The sequence below is a fragment of the Microtus oregoni genome, unplaced genomic scaffold (genome assembly GCF_018167655.1).
Source record: "Microtus oregoni isolate MIOR12 unplaced genomic scaffold, Mior012 000044F_ref0000062, whole genome shotgun sequence".
Classification (NCBI taxonomy): Eukaryota; Metazoa; Chordata; class Mammalia; order Rodentia; family Cricetidae; genus Microtus; species Microtus oregoni.
In genome coordinates, this window is record NW_024543218.1 from 18,075,461 (window position 1) to 18,091,747 (window position 16,287).

At 44.6% G+C, this 16,287-nt stretch overlaps 1 protein-coding gene across 5 annotated transcripts in view; it reads left to right on the forward strand.

Moving 5' to 3' along the window:
* LOC121434623 (membrane-associated guanylate kinase, WW and PDZ domain-containing protein 2) overlaps positions 1 to 16,287 on the forward strand; it is a 1,272,606-nt gene that overhangs the window by 1,008,369 nt on the left and 247,950 nt on the right. The gene's annotated exons all lie outside the window — the stretch shown is intronic.

Consider the following 16,287-nt stretch of genomic DNA (forward strand, 5'->3'; position numbering starts at 1 on the left):
TTCCCCAGTCGGCTTCTTTATGTCTGGGGTTTAGAATCACCAATTCTCTGTTGATAAGCAAACTAAAATAATACAAATTGAGGCAAGATTGCTAAATGTATTTTTACAAACAGTGTGAAATTCATTCACGTCTTGCTGCTCTCTCCTAGACTGGAGAGCCTTTTATGCCCTGGGAGATTATGTGCTCCTTATAGAAAGGACTCATATTAATCCCTCCCCTGACTGATCTAAAATCTCTTATCTCATCTCCACCCTCCTCGTGATTATGAGAGCCCTGAGGCATGGACAGTGTCTTACTTGATAGTTAAATCTTCAAATGAGTTCATCACATGAGTATATATCGCCAGATTCAACTTGTTGGTTGAGCAAATGCAAGCATCTATTTGTGCAGAACCGATTCTCTGAGCTAGACAACGGGAGTGTAAGCTTTGCTATGATAACCATACATCAGCATTTGTGGACTTTTTAAAGCATCGTTGTTTAAATTTTTCCCATCATAGTTTGCACAAACATCTCACCAGATGAGTTATTAATAAACAGCACTTGGAAAGGATGTGGGACATGAAAATGATAGCTATTAGTAACAAAACTGTCTTTCAGAAATTGAGCAAGTTTGATATTCTGCGGTTGACTGAACACAGCTGATTGAACTGTGAATATCTTACACTCAACCTTTGGATCCTAGAAGTAAAATTGTTCTACTCTGAATTTATCCATGGGTGCTTGCTTCTTCAAATTGTTTTAGATTTAAAGGTGGCATTAACAAGTTTTACAGTATGGTAGCAAACTTGATGAAATTTATTCTCCTGGCTGGATAATAGTGAAATAGGGACAAGCCACCTCGCTTTCATGTATGGACCCCTGGCAATTGTGCTGGTTGCCAGTTACCTAAATCATAGAATTCTAATCTTCATTTCCAGACATAATTTAGAAAAGTCAGAACCTAATCATCTTTTGTTTATGTTCCCTTAGTTCTGATATGAGAACCCACTCCAAACATGAAAGGAATCATCTTGAGTCACAATAAATTAAAAAGAAAATCAAAGGACAGTTATAAAATGCATAAAGCGAGGTAATTATTTCTATGAAGAGGGATAATCTTCCCTGCAATAAATACCTGCATAGGATGTTGGCACAACCCTTACAGACAGGCACGTGGGTCTCAGTGAATAACCATGCAGAGATATGATCTTTGTAGTAAGAAAAGGGAAGAATCATGTCCTCATGATTATTCTTGGGTCTTAGTTGATCATCCTAAAACCTCTTAGCATTCTCAGTGAGAAGACATTGCTGAGGTCAATAGGAGATAAATTACCACGGGGCCCTTTGTTTATACATGTTATTCTGCTGGTGAAATCAGAGATGAAGTAGGCTGAAGCCTGCAGCTGTGGAAACATCATCCCTACATCCGGTGTAATTAGCGCATCTCTTACACGCCGCAGCTGAGGAGGCCCAGGGAGCTACAAGAGCACACGTGGCCAATCTAAGCGCGCTGGTCTCATTCGCCACCTTGTTAGGAAATCCTGCTCTAGTTAGTGAAGAGACTACCACCAGGAAGAAAGAGTCCTGCCTTGTACAAGTCACGGCCGAAAGAAAGGAGAGGTTAGCTCTCAAAGCTGAGACAGTAGCCCAACCCTTCCTCTGCATCATCACCTGTGGGGGCCTTCCTCCTTCACAAGTCCGCCCTTCCTGCTTCATCGTCTGACTAGAGAAGAAAAGAGAACACTGGGAACATTTCCCCCTGCATTCTCATGAGAGAACGAACATATATTCTGCATGAAAAAAGATGTTTTTGATTGTCGCATCTCTAATGGAATATGAATTATCCAAATTTAAGGAGAATGTTAAGTAAACTATTGGCATTTTCCAGACTATGCAACAGGTTTGGCATTTTCCAGAGGAGTTGCTCATGAGCTTTATAAAAATATAAAGCTGGATTATAATGGCTCTGAAATGTCAAAGCAGTGAGGGTGTGTGTGTATGTGTCTGTCTGTCTGTCTGTCTATCTGTCTACCTGTGTCTGTGTGTATATGTCTGTGTGCATGTCTGTACATGTGTCTGTCTCTGTGTGTGTCTGTCTGTCTGTGTGACAGTATGTCTCTGTGTATGTGTCTGTGTACAGGTGTGTATCTGTGTGTCTTTGGGGCATGTCTATGTGTGTGTGTATGTTTATGTATGTGTCTGTGTGTATGTCTGTGTCTGTACGTGAGTGTGTCTGTGTGTCTCTGTGTCTCTGTGTGTGCATGTGTGTGTCCATCTGTGTATATCTGTGTTTGTCTGTGTATACATGTATGTCTTTGTGTACATCTGTCTGTACATGAGTGTGTCTGTGTGTATGTCTCTGTCTGTGTGTCAGTGTGTATGTCTGTGTGCATGTCTGTGTGTGCCTGTGTATCTGTGTGTGTGTGTGTGTGTGTGTGTGTGTGTGTGTGTGTTGGTGTCTATGTGTGTGTGTTGGAACTGGGAGAAACAGCAGCTTGAACAAAAGCATCCACCCTGTGCTCATGAAAATCCTGGGAAACAAGATGCTTTGGTGGTTGACAGTGGCCTAAGGTGACATCACTAATGACCGCTGAGATCTAAGAATTCACAAAACAGAAAGTCAGGCGCCAACCCCAGATGCAGGGCTGGTTCCAGGACTTCCATCAAGGCCTGCATTTTCGAGAGATTTTCAGTTTGCTTTTTAGTTATTGTTGTTGTTAACAAAACGCAAAGGTCATTTTGTCTTTAAAAATAAAAACGTAATAACTACCTGCCACTTCCTAGAGAAAGGGTGACATTTTTCTATGAAAAGGAGACATTTGGCCCTGAGGCAAGCAGAGGCAGTGCCTAGGATCCCTGACAGGGTTTACAGGGGAGCAGAACAAGGTCTCGTGCTACTGGCAGACAGAACATTTCCTTGCCTATTCAAATGCGAAAGAACACAAAATGGGCTTTCCATGGTGACTCTTCTTGTCTCTTACTGAAGCCGGCTGCAGCCTGGTTAATCAATAGCATGAATGAATGCATGCCCTGCTGGAAAAGCAGAGGTGACGCACAGACGGCCCTCAGCCTTGCGCCAGAAGCCCAGAGCTGTAACTGAGTCTTATATCTGGCTAATCTTGTTTTGCTTCACAATCGCACCCCAGCACCTCAGTACACCAGGTTTGCCATCCCCTGCTGACCATTCGAATATAAATGCATACCTCATCTGCTAATTCAGCAAACCTCATAGTGGGGTACTGTGTGCTTTTCATGACTTGACACTGACCCACAGATCTTCCTTACCATGGGACCACTGCACCACAATAGACCACCACCACCCCGACTTCCACAAGGTGGAGAGGAGGAAGAGAACCTTTAGGTTTTACTTGTGTAGGATGCAATATTCATGTTGGCTGGAATACAGCCGTCTCAGCGGGAAAGGAATATTTCCCATCTCATGTTTCGATTTAAGTGACTCATTAAAATTGCCGTTGCCTGCAAGGAGACCTGAGTGCGTAATTTCCAAATTGGACAACTGCTCAGTCAGGGAGCATGATTTCTCTGTCAGTCAGCTTAAAACATTAGCAGAGCACGGAGAGACAGTGGAAGAGAAGGCAGGGCAGTGGAGCTGCTCAGGATTTGGTGTGACGAGGCCCAATCATGGGGTTTCTATAGCTGAAGTGACCATGGCGAACAGTGCCTGCCTCGTGCAAGCTGTCTTCCACACACCGCTTGAGAACTGCCTGCTGGGCAAGGAAAACCCAGCCACAACAGGTTGGGCAGTGCACCAACGTGGCAGGAACTGACAGAGGGGAAAGAGGTCGAGTGAGCCAAATAGTGCAGTCACCCAAGGATGAACACACAGCTCCATCCCCAAGAGAGCTGGCTACTGAATACCTGTCCCTTCCATGCCCAGTCACCATCCACCAGATACATTGCCACTGCCAACACAGAAAAAGAATACAATTGCAGCCTGTGAAATGCAGGTATTCCTCTCTCCCCCAAGTCCAGTGAATGAACTAGACCTTGATGAGGGGAGGGAGGCAGAAGAGAGGTGGTAACTCGGTTCTAGTACACAAAGACAAAGGAAGAAAAAGACTTAAATCTTAAAGGTTTGAGCCTTCCTCTCATAAGGGGAGAAGTCATGGGGAGAGAGCAGTGAATATTTCAAAAGTATGAATCCAATATTGGTCAACAATCTGTTAGCCATTCAGGAACAAGGAATATCATGTGTGGAAGGAAGGAAGAGCAGCAAGGCACTCGGGAGGCACACATGGAGAAACACGGACTCAAGTTAGGATGCACCTAACTTTGTCAGTCCTTGGTTAGTAACTTTTTTAGAGTGTTGGGTAGACTCACCTTATAAAATGGAAACAACAGGGTCCCTGGAAGCCCCAGTCTGAGGATGCTTGGCAAGTCATGAGAAGTCTCTTAAGCTTCAGGGCTGAGCAGCACAGCAATGGAAGATGGGAACCATTGAAGTAAAACTCTGAGCTCTGCTGAGGGAGCATACCAAGAAGTGTGGATGGGCCATGAAAGCCAGGGAGCACCATGACCAGATATGCAATGGCTAAAGTAATACTGACCACAGTGGTCCAAAAACTAACCAAGGGGTCCATACAAATTACGGAGCGAGGGGGAAAAAGAGAGATGGAAATTGGAAGAGAAGTTAAGGTACATGCAGGGTGGACTTTTGTTTTCTCTTCTGTACACATCATTCTGGCTCAGGGTATGGAAAATGGCGAGGGTCTGCCTTGCCCTGCAGCTCCTGTTGTATTCAGTTCATGGAGAGAAGCAGAGGTAACCAGAGGAAGCAGGGTGAGGTCCGAGCGCTCAGTGCTTGGGTTCCTTGGCTGCCTTGTGACTGGAAGCCAGATGGGAACCTGTTAGAAGTCTTCCGCTCAGATGCCATAGGCTGAGGGAGAGGAACGAAGAGCCAGATGTGCAGAGCACGGAATCCATGACCTCCTTCCTTTCCTAAAAAGACTAAAAGCTTCTTGTCTGGGTTTCAGTTTAGTCACCTAAGAAGACTATACAATCCTTACAATGAAAGACGGTGAAGACAATAGACGAAGATGGACAAAGTGGTAACTCTCACATGTTGAGAAGGCACATGAGAAAGGCTTGCATAGGGTTGATATTTGAGAGGTTCGGCTTCTATAAACCGTCTCATCAAAGGAGAATAAGTTCTCAGTACAAACGTTATAGTTTTCCTAGTGTATGTTTTATAATTCCCTTTTTTATTCCCTTCTGAGAAGAAATGACGGCAGCAAGAGTCATTCTTATATTGCTGGAAAATTTATACTGTTGATTACTTACTGGCATGAGAGGGCAGAATAAGAACATGCATCACAGTCTACAAGAAAATGCAAGGTGCTTCGGGCACAGAATACCTCCTGAGGGAAGAAGAGGATCTTTGACCCCATCCCTTCTTCTGGGTGGTTGCACAGGAGAGAGCAACAATTCCGCGGTTCCCTGTCAGAAGCCGCTTAAGTGCAGAGCCGCCCTAGAATGGACGATGCTGCCTCTGTCATGGCAGCTTTTGTTCACTCAAACTTTGAGTGTGCTGTGTCAGACCCTCGAGGTGGAGTGTCTGAGTTAAAGCCCACACTCCCCCCGAGGGCTCTGTGCGTAGACTTGCTCTGTGAAGCGCTGCATTGTAGGGGAAATAAGAGACTAGTTCAAGGTTGATACGGACAGCCCAAGATGCTGTGGGCTGCTATGCTATGTGGAAGGACAGTCACCTCTCCAGGACATGGGGCTGGATTGGGTTGGACTGGGTGAAATTATGGCCTCTCAGAAATTCCTGCTGTGGTTGGAGTTTGAACATTCGATGTAGAATTCCCCATCTCTGAGGGGTATTTCTCCATCTGCTGTCTCTTCCTTTCCGTTAAGGTTTGTGTGTGTGTGGTGGTCGTTGTGTGTTGTGTGGTTGTGTGTGTGAGAGCGAGTGTGTGTGTTGTGTGGTTGTGTGTGTGTTGTGTGTGTGAGAGAGAGTGTGGGTATCAGTTGTATGTGTGAGAGGATGTGCATTCTGTGTGTGTGATAGTGTGTGCTGTGTGTGTATTGTGTGATTGTAAGAGAGTGTGTGTTGTGTGCATGGAGAGTGTATGTGTTGTGTGTGTGAAAGAGTGTGTGTTGTGTGTGTGCATGTGCACATGTGTGTGTGATACCTATTCTGTGTAACAAACTCTCTTCTATTTTGTTAGTGAAGTAATACATCGGGGAAAGCTTTGTTCAGAGAAATATAGCCACTCTTTGTTTACGAATAATCTTTTGGCTAAACATGTTGGTTAGTTAAAAGAAATGGCATAGATATTTTAGGAATGAAGTGCCACCTCAGAAATGATCACAAGGGCATTAATGTTTTCATAAGACAGCACAGAATATAGAAATACTTTTCAAGTACTTACAGCAATCAAAATGTATTCCCTCTCTTATTTGAGGGGAAAAAATGTGAGTACCCTTTACTCCCATGGATGAGTTATTGGAGTACGGAATGAAGTCACTGAGTTTTATTAGAAAAAATGATACAACGAGGTGAGTTCAATACTGAAATGTGTATGATATTTAGATCATAGGGGACTGGAGTGTTCATTTGATGGCCTCACCCAATGTGACATCTGGAATCATAGTATAGAATACATAGGAAAGGGACTAAGATATTTCCGAAACTGTAAGATGTGTTTTAATATGCCGCTTCCTCTACCTTCGCTTAGTACGCTAACGTGCGCTTTTATCTTTTCCCTTCGGGCTGTTGTCAATCTGTCTAATTAGATTACAGAATGGTCAGGTGAAAACCAGCGGCTAATTCTCTGTTTACCACAGCGCCACACACTATTGATATCTAGCCATTCGTCGTCTCCCATTGTGGCTTAGCAGAGTGAAAGGCACTGTACAGACAGTGAGAAAAACTCAGAGGGGCAAATGGCTTTCCGTCAACAAGAGAGGCTTTCTTGCCTATGAGATGATAACAGCTAAGCCGCTAAGCCGTAGGATGGGAACTCAGCCCGAGTTCATGTAAAAGCAAAAAGTCAATATGCGATATTTGTTTTCCCTGACACTGTTCAACCCTAAAAGGGCTGACAGTGTTTAGGGGAGAAAAATACGCTTTATACGTCATTATGCAAGGGGAAAGAAAACAAACAAAACAAGTGTTTCATATGTGGAGCTTTTACAAGCGTCTCGAATCTATTTAGAGAAAGTTAAATCAGTACTCCTTGGGGAATCATGGGGGAAACAAGAGTAGGAAGCATACTAATTAGGCAGCTTACAGCCAAAGAAAAGAACGCTTGGAGCTGGATGTGGTGGCTCGTACCTGTAATCCCAACACGTGGGAGGCTAGATCCGAGGACCACCTCAAGTGTATGGCAGCGTAGAACATTCTAGAGCAGCCTGAACTGTGGAAGGAGAGCAGTTTCTAAGACATGAGAAACAAATGACAAGCACAAGGTATGGGCAAAGCTCCAGGATTCAAGGCCCAGACTCCATGAGTGCCCACCTGTGCTCCTACAGATTTAGGGAAATCGTAGTGTTAGCAACAGTTGACCTCTCTGGGATTACAGTTAAAATTCTGCACACACGCTTAGCAGAATGCTGTCGGATTTTTCTTCCTCTACACTGAGTCCACCTGGTTGTAGTTTTTCCTAGAGTTTCATTGCCCTTAACAGCCGGCACTGGGTGGGTTCTCTAAGACTCCTTTGATGATTGAAGACAGGAGGTGTTTCCAGCAGTCTTATTTACGAGAATAAAGACTTACAAAGTTCTTTTTATGGCCGGCTAAGCAAAGCGTCTTTCTGAAAAGACAAACACCACCTGAAATTCCGTTAGAAAGGATCTGGAGGGATGTCTCAGTGGCTAAGAGCATTTACTGCTCTTACAGAGGACCTGGGTTCATTTGCTTCCTGAACCTATGTGATAGCTCACAAGCACCCCATAAATCCATGTCTAGTGTATTCATTCTGGCCTCCGTGGGCACCACGCACACGCCCGGTGTGCATGTATAAATGTAGGCAAAACACTCACATAAAAAGTAAATACAAACTAACTAAAAGGGTGCTGGAGAAAGGGTTCAGAGGTTAAGAGTGCTTGCTGCTCTTGCCAAGGACCAGAGTTCTAATGCCAGAGCCCGCTTTGGGCAGCTCACCTCAGCTTTAGGGGCCTCTTCTGGTCTCTGCAGGCACCAGAACTTACGTACATGCACACACATGTGATTACAAAATAAAAACGATTCATTTTATTTCTAATCACATGTATGTGTCCAGTGTCATTGCTGGGCTAACCTTTGCTGGAAACGGTAGCAATTCGTAAGCCCTGGCAATGCACTGTGAAAGATGTGAATAGGAGGGGGCTGGAGAGATGGCTCAGTGGTTAAGAGCAGTGCCTGCTCTTCCAAAGGTCCTGAGTTCAGTTCCCAGCAACCACATGGTGGCTCACAACCATCTGTAATGAGGTCTGGTGCCCTCTTCTGGCCTACAGGCATACACACAGACAGAATATTGTATATGTAATAAAGTATTTTTTACATATAAAGATGTAATAAAGATGTGAATAGGATGTGCGCCTGAAATCACCGCCATCGAAAGGGATGACTCAGAGGCTAAGAGGACCTTTGACAACCAGTCCAGCGACATCTGGACAGTGGAGGATGTCCTGGGAGATGCTGGTGGAAGTGCCCCAACCTGGAAACTCCTGGTATGGCAAAATGTTTTCTTTACCCATCAAGGAAATAGCAAAGTCTTCTGTCCCATGATTTTTTTGGGGGGGTGGGGTTTCGAGACAGGGTTTCTCCGTAGCTTTTTGGTTCCTGTCCTGGAACTAGTTTTTGTAGACCAGGCTGGCCTCGAACTCCCAGAGATCCACCTGCCTCTGCCTCCCAAGTGCTGGGATTAAAGGCGTGCGCCACCACTGTCCGGCTTCATGATTTAAAGGTTTGAAGGAAGAACGTTTCTGGAGTGAGCCAAAGGAAACGCACAGAAAATTTTTGAAGTAAATCAAGATCAATACCAGAAAGAAAAAATAAAATGGCTAACGAGAGAAAGACAAGTCCTTCCGGGAAATGGCTAGGATGGCTGTGAACTGACTCTAAAGGCAATCACCAAAATAAAAGTAAAGAGAGACTGGGGTGAATCCAAAACAGCAGAAAAGACTCAAATTCTGAAGACCTCGCTTCTTAACCTTCTGATATATATTTAATCCTCATTTGAACAATTTGCTAATAGAGTCTGAGCTAAGAGACTGAGAACAATAATGTCCTTTAGGATGAGTCATAGTGTCAAAATGGCCAGTCTTGGATAGACCAAGAATTACTGGAGTGTGGATGTGAGCAAGGGGATAGCACACATGACCAGCGCTGCGACCCTCCACAGAAGACCCAGTAAGAAGAGCATTGACATTCTCTTGACCTTGACCCTCTGGATCCTATTGACAGCAGTAATCTCAAGAAATGGAAAGCATTTCAGGGCATATGAGCTCTATCACCGACACTTGGAAAGTAGCAAATGCGAATTCTGCCAAAGATAAACAAGTTAGCCTGGTTTACACTGGCAAGAGTTATCTCTCCAGCTTGTGAACAGCCAGAGCCCAGGTGACACCGTCAGTACCCGGCTAACCTGCTGAGTTCTCTAAGGTGTATGCAGGTGGTTACAAAATGGCTTAATTCCAACATTTAATGGTAGCTAAAACAGTGGGAAAGAGCAAGTGGTGAGTCCTTGATTACAAGCTGTCTTAGTTGAGGTTCTATTGGAACGAAGAGACACATGGTGAAGAGACACCATGACCACAGCAACTCTTATAAAGGAAAGCATTTAACAGGACTGCCCTACAGTTTCAGAGGGTTAGTCCATTGGTGTCATGGCGAGACGCACGGCCATATTGCAGGCAGACGTGGTGCTGGAGAAGGAGCAGAGAGGTCTACATTTTCAACCTTTCTGTAGGTAACCAAAGAAGACTATACGCCAAACGGGGTGTAAGTTGAACATATGAGACCTCAAAGCTCACCCTTTCAGTGACACACTTTGTCCATCACGGCCACATCTACTCCAACAAGGCCACACCCCCTATAGTGTCACTCCCTAAGACCAAGCAATCAAACGCGAGTCTATTCAAACTGGCACACAAGCTTTCTGTCCAACAATATAATGGTAATTTCGATTGCATCGCAGGACTTGCCAAACTCTGCAGTCAGATAAATGTCCGATTGTGGATAACAGCATACAAATGCTCATCTTCCCAGTTTAAACCCATGGTCTTCTATAGCACTGCCAAATGGTCGAATACATAAAGCCCATCCATGATCAAGAGGTCATCCCAGCAATTGACCCTGGAGACCAGTGTCTTGTCTTCTAATAGAAATAGCCACATCAACTGAACGCACTCCAACAGAATCAAAGCAGAATGTCAAAGACACTTGGCAAAACTTAGCATTTCTAATGAATATATGCATGCCACCAAGTATATAGCACAAAGAAAATAAACAATACAAAATGTTTGATCATCGCGGGGTGCATCACATTTGGTATCATTCTCTGAGCAAGGAATGAGGGCTATAATTATTCAGCAAAAATAACCAAGTGAAAAATAACTCTTCCAGGTCAGGCAGGCGCCAGGAAGCCCAGTGCACTATTCCCCCTTTTAACACTAATACGCTGTTGCTAACAGAGTCCATCTGAAACTTTGAAGGCTATGGAGCATTGCCACCAAGGGTAAGATAACTGAAGTCCACCAGCATATTTAGCCTTCTTTTTCTTTCCCTTCTTCCTCCTCTGAGGTTCTAGTTGCTTATATAAGCAGCTCAAATAGCCCCTCCCCTGTCAGGGAAAGTCATCTCCTTTGACCAAGTGCATACATGCATGAGGAAGACACAACTTTGGGAGGGACAAACATGGAGTGGGGAAAGAGGAACCTCCACCATAGCATACAGAGCAGTGAACTCAACCCTGGGCCATCACGGGGGGATAGAGGTCACAGCCTGACATCTTCACATCCAACGTCTTTGTCATGTAGTAACTCCTCAGCAAGTTCTCCATCTTGTGAGCTGCCTGCCACTTTTCTGTTCCATCCCGCCTCGTCTTTTTCCCTTCATTCCCATAGAAAACTGTCTGAAAAATCAGAGCCACTATTTCCAGGGCATCTCTTATCCTGGCAGCTGAGGTCTAAGCCAATAGAAGGAACAGATTTCCCCTGAGAGTAACCGCTATCCTTTTGACCTCCTAGGAGTTGTAGGATATCATTTTTTTTAATCCTCAAAAGCAAAGAAAAAGCAATTAAAGACATTAGTACATATTCAGTACACATAAAGATACGTGTTAACACACAAGATTTTCATGGTAATAATACCCATTCTGAGACATGCATATGCATGTCTAGAGTATGTGAAATAAACAGGATCATATTGATTCTGCACACACACACACACACACACACACAATATCACCATGCAGTCCTTGTGACCTGAAATTTGTTGTGTTGAACTCACAGCGATCCTCCTGCCTCTCCCTCTCAAGTACTGGGACTAAAGGTGTGTGCCACCACCCTTGGCTCAGTATGTCGTATTTTTAGCAATGTTCGACTCCTAGGATACCCAATCCCTCTGTCGCGCTAACACCATTTAAAACACTGGGAGTCCAGTGTGGCATTGTTTGAAGATCAAGCACTCACCAGAACAATCTATTGTTGCATTCAAAGCAGCAAACCTCCAAGTGCATCTAAGTATGAAAACACTAGATTCAGTTAATTCTTCTGACGTAGGTGAAGAATGAGAGGCCTTTCAAAGTAAGTGAACCCAATAAACCTACATTAGATAATCAGAAATAAAAAAGTTCAAGTTATTTGCTATTTATAAGGTGAAGATTTATTTTTATTAAAATATAAATGTGTAAATAACATTTTGTTTTTATATATCAACAAAATAGAAAGAAAGGACAAGATATAAACATTCTAGCAAACATAAATATATCATCCATTAGAGACATTATTAATACCACAATCACTCATCATTTTTAGAATGATGAGTAATATTTGTTACGTACATTATAATTTACAGCATATTTTGATAGAAAATAGCATTCGATCTTTACAGTATTTCTATGAACAAAACATAGATTAACTTAATTTACAGAGGGTCACATACATTAAGCATTTTATCAGGGATCACACAACCAGAAACCAGAGAGCAGAGCTCGCTCTCAGGTTCCTGAGGTTTTCCAGTGCTTTAGTGAGAACCCTTCACAAGCTTAACAGCAAACTTGATGTCTTTCGTGTGCATTGACTGAATGGTGAGTAAGTGAATTGCCAGGTAAGACTAGAATAAGTCAAAACTCTATGATTTAGTCATATGCAAGTAAGTATATAACAGGGAGACAGCCACGAAGAATGTCTAAAGAGTCTATTGCCTAGCTCAACATTGACTTCTAAAGGAAGAGACTAGTATTCTACACATTATGAAGTTTCTACCCTGAAAGACCCAGGGTCTCTGACCTCATGTGGTTCTAAGAATGGGGCACCTAATAGGAAATATGATTTAGAATAAAACGCGAGAATAGATAATAAGGTATGGACCGGCTATTGCACATCCATCCTTCTCCAGGAAGAAAAGCGGTGTGCCTGTTCTCTCCCCGGCTTAAGTACCTTGCCTTTGAAGATGATCTGCCTGCTTTGGCTCTAAGCCCCTACTAAATAAGCAGCGTTTTGATTTCTTACTCTGTCAATATGCCACTTCGCTGACTGGAAGCAGGATGCCCACTCCAAGAGCAAGCTGTCCTTCTTGTCTTACATTGGTATCCCTTGCCAGTTGTTGCTGAGACTCTGGCCCTTTAATACACATCCTCAGCATGGCAGTAAATGAAGTGGCCATGGGGACAGGTGACTGCGGGTCCAATAAGCACCTTGCTCACCCATTTTCTAAAACCTACAAAATGTAAAATATCATTTACATATCCAATATGTAAAGTAGCATTTTGACTAAAGAGGAATACAGTCATTTGTGTTTAAATGAGTTCATAAAAACATTAATTTTCTATCCTGGGGATCTTCTGCCTGATAGCATTTCCCTAATAAGTATCATTAATATTTGGCAGCGTATCTTTTATTTAAATGACTTGATGATAGTTTCCAAGACAGGAACACTCTAGACGGCATGGTTTTTTAAATGCCTGCCACTGGAATAGGCACAAAAATCTAGTGTCGAGAAGCAAAGCAAGAGTAACTGAAAAGAGGATCTAAATCGAAGAAACAATGAACTCATCAAAGCGCTGTAATTTCGCACACCACCCTCCAGGAAAGGTACAGCATGCAGGCCAGTTTCCAGCCTGTGGCATGGGGTATCACTCGCATTGCTGATGATCACAGAGAAAGGAAGAGTTAGAGGAGGAAATAAGAGACATTTCAGTCAGGACTCACTGCCCTTCAAGGACCCGCTAGTTAGCCTTTCGGTTAACTGAGGGAAAACCTTTCAGAACTTTGATATCGGCTGAGGGGAAACTATACAGGCGTGTTCACTCAAAATCACTTGTGGCCCTCTCTGCAAGCAGGCTGCTGGTAGTGAGGGTGTTAGCACGTTCTGGCTCACGTTGCTCAAGGGATGGTTTCTTTATGCCTTCTTCGAGAAAACGTCTTCTTTGAAATGTCAGGTCATTCAAGATGAAAAGTCATGCCATAGTCTTTTTTCCAAGCAAGTATTGGTTCTTCTTTTCTATTAGTTTGATCCATAAATGATCAGAAGCACACGACAGACTTAAAGTGGCTTCCTTTCTTTATTCTCAAGGGGGAGGCGCAGGTGTCCCAGTGCACATACTGAGTGACAGGCGGCTATCAGCGTCTCATGCTCCTTTTCCACCCTGAGTTCTGCCGGCAGATGTTTTTTCCAGCTAACCCATCTCATAGGCCCAGTGCTTCTCTTTATTTCTTTTAATAAATCCCACCCTTCTACTTACTTATTTTATGTCGTGTATCTGGGGCGGGGAGGGACTGTGCATTTCATGGTCAGCACGTGGCGATCGGAGGATAACTTGTGGGAGTTGGTTCTTAAAATCTACGTTGGTCCCAGGCACTAAACTCAGATCATCATGTTCAGGAGATTAGAAAGTGAGAACAGGAGATTCAACTTCCCCTTCCAACCTCCTCCAGCACATCTACAGATGCATACACCTGCACATGAGAGAGAGAGAGAGACAGAGAGAGAGAGAGAGAGAGAGAGAGAGAGAGAATGAGCCACCTTAAGGGGCATGAAATGTCAAGTTGTTGGGAGTACATGACAGTTTATTCAATAAATATTTATTGAATTGTTATTGAGATCAGGGTCAAATGTAACCTCTTAGTACAGTGTTTAGTTCTGATGTGTGTGTGTGTGTGTGTGTGTATGTGTGCACGCGCGTAGGGTAGATGTGTGCGTGTGGTGTGTGTGTAGTGTGTGTGTAGTGGGTAGGTGTCTATGCGTGTGTGGTATGTGTGGTGTGTGTGTGTAGTGGGTAGGTGTATGTGTGTGTGTGGTGGGTAAGTGTGTGTGGTGTGTGTGGTGGGTGTGTGTGTGTTTGGGTGTGGTGTGGTGTGTGTGGTGTGTGTATGGTGTGTGTGGTGTGTGTGTGCAGTGTGGTGTGTGTGTGTTTGTGTGTGGTGTGTGTGTATGTGTGGTGTGTGTGAATGTGTGCGTATGGTGTGTGTGGTGTGTGAATGTGTGTGTGTGCAGTGTGGTATGTGTGTATGTGTGTGGTGTGTGTGTGGTGTGTGTGTGTGGTTTGTGTGTTTGTTTGTGGTGTGTGTGTGGTGTGTGTGTATGGTGTGTGTGTGTGGTGTGTGTGTGTTTGTGTGTGGTGTGTGTGTGTGTGTGGTGTGTGTGTATGGTGTGTGTGGTGTGTGAATGTGTGTGTGTGGTATGGTGTGTGTGTGTGGTGTGTGTGTGTGGTGTGTGTGTGTTTGTGTGTGGTGTGTGTGTATGGTGTGTGTGGTGTGTGTGTGTGGTTTGTGTGTTTGTTTGTGGTGTGTGTGTTTTGTGTGGTGTGTGTGTGTGGTGTGTGTGTGTTTGTGTGTGGTGTGTGTGTGTGGTGTGTGTGTGTTTGTGTGTGGTGTGTGTGTGGTGTGTGTGTGTATGGTGTGTGGTATGTGAATGTGTGTGTGTGGGGTGTGTGTGTGTGGTGTGTGTGTGGTGTGTGTGTGGTTTGTGTGTTTGTTTGTGGTGTGTGTGTGTGGTTTGTGTGTATGGTGTGTGTGTGGTGTGTGTGTGTTTGTGTGTGGTGTGGTGTGTGTGTGTGGTGTGTGTATATGGTGTGTGTGGTGTGTGAATGTGTGTATGTGTGCTGTATGGTGTGTGTGTGTGGTGTGTGTGTGTGGTGTGTGTGTGTTTGTGTGTGGTGTGTGTGTGTGGTGTGTGTGTGTTTGTGTGTGGTGTGTGTGTGGTGTGTGTGTGTATGGTGTGTGGTATGTGAATGTGTGTGTGGGGGGTGTGTGTGTGTGTGGTGTGTGTGTGGTGTGTGTGTGGTTTGTGTGTTTGTTTTTGGTGTGTGTGTGTGGTTTGTGTGTATGGTGTGTGTGTGGTGTGTGTGTGTTTGTGTGTGGTGTGGTGTGTGTGTGTGGTGTGTGTATATGGTGTGTGTGGTGTGTGAATGTGTGTATGTGTGCTGTATGGTGTGTGTGTGTGGTGTGTGTGTGTGGTGTGTGTGTGTTTGTGTGTGTTGTGTGTGTGGTGTGTGTGTATGGTGTGTGTGGAGTGTGAATGTGTGTGTGCAGTGTGGTGTGTGTGTGGTGTGTGTGTATGTGTGTGTATGTGTGTGTGTGTGTGTGGTGTGTGTGTATGTGTGTGTATGTGTGTGTGTGTGTGTGTGTGTGGTGTGCAGGCATATGTGTGCCATGGCACTGCTTGGCAGACACCTCCATTCGTGGTCCTCGTCTACTGCGGTGTTTGGAGCAGGATCTCCTCACTGTGTACATGGGACTAGCAGCCTCCAGAAAGTCCCCTGACTCCTGCTACCACCTTCCCATCGGGGTCTTGTGGATTGCACACGCTTGCTCCCCTGCAGCCAGCTTTTATGTGGATTCTGTGGATCCAACACGGGTCATCAGGTGTGCCTCACAGCACTCTCCCACCAGGCCAGGCCCCAGCCCTTCTCCTAGCATTTCATTCTGTATGAAAGCAGCGGCAGCCCTGCTTTGCCCCTTCCCCAGCCTTGATTCTCACTGCAGAAGCTGTTCCCATCAGCAGCCCTGCTTTGCCCCTTCCCCAGCCTTGATTCTCACTGCAGAAGCTGTTCCTGTCAGCAGCCCTGCTTTGCCCCTTCCCCAGCCTTGATTCTCACTGCAGGAGCTGTTCCCGTCTGGCGTGCTCTTTCCTTT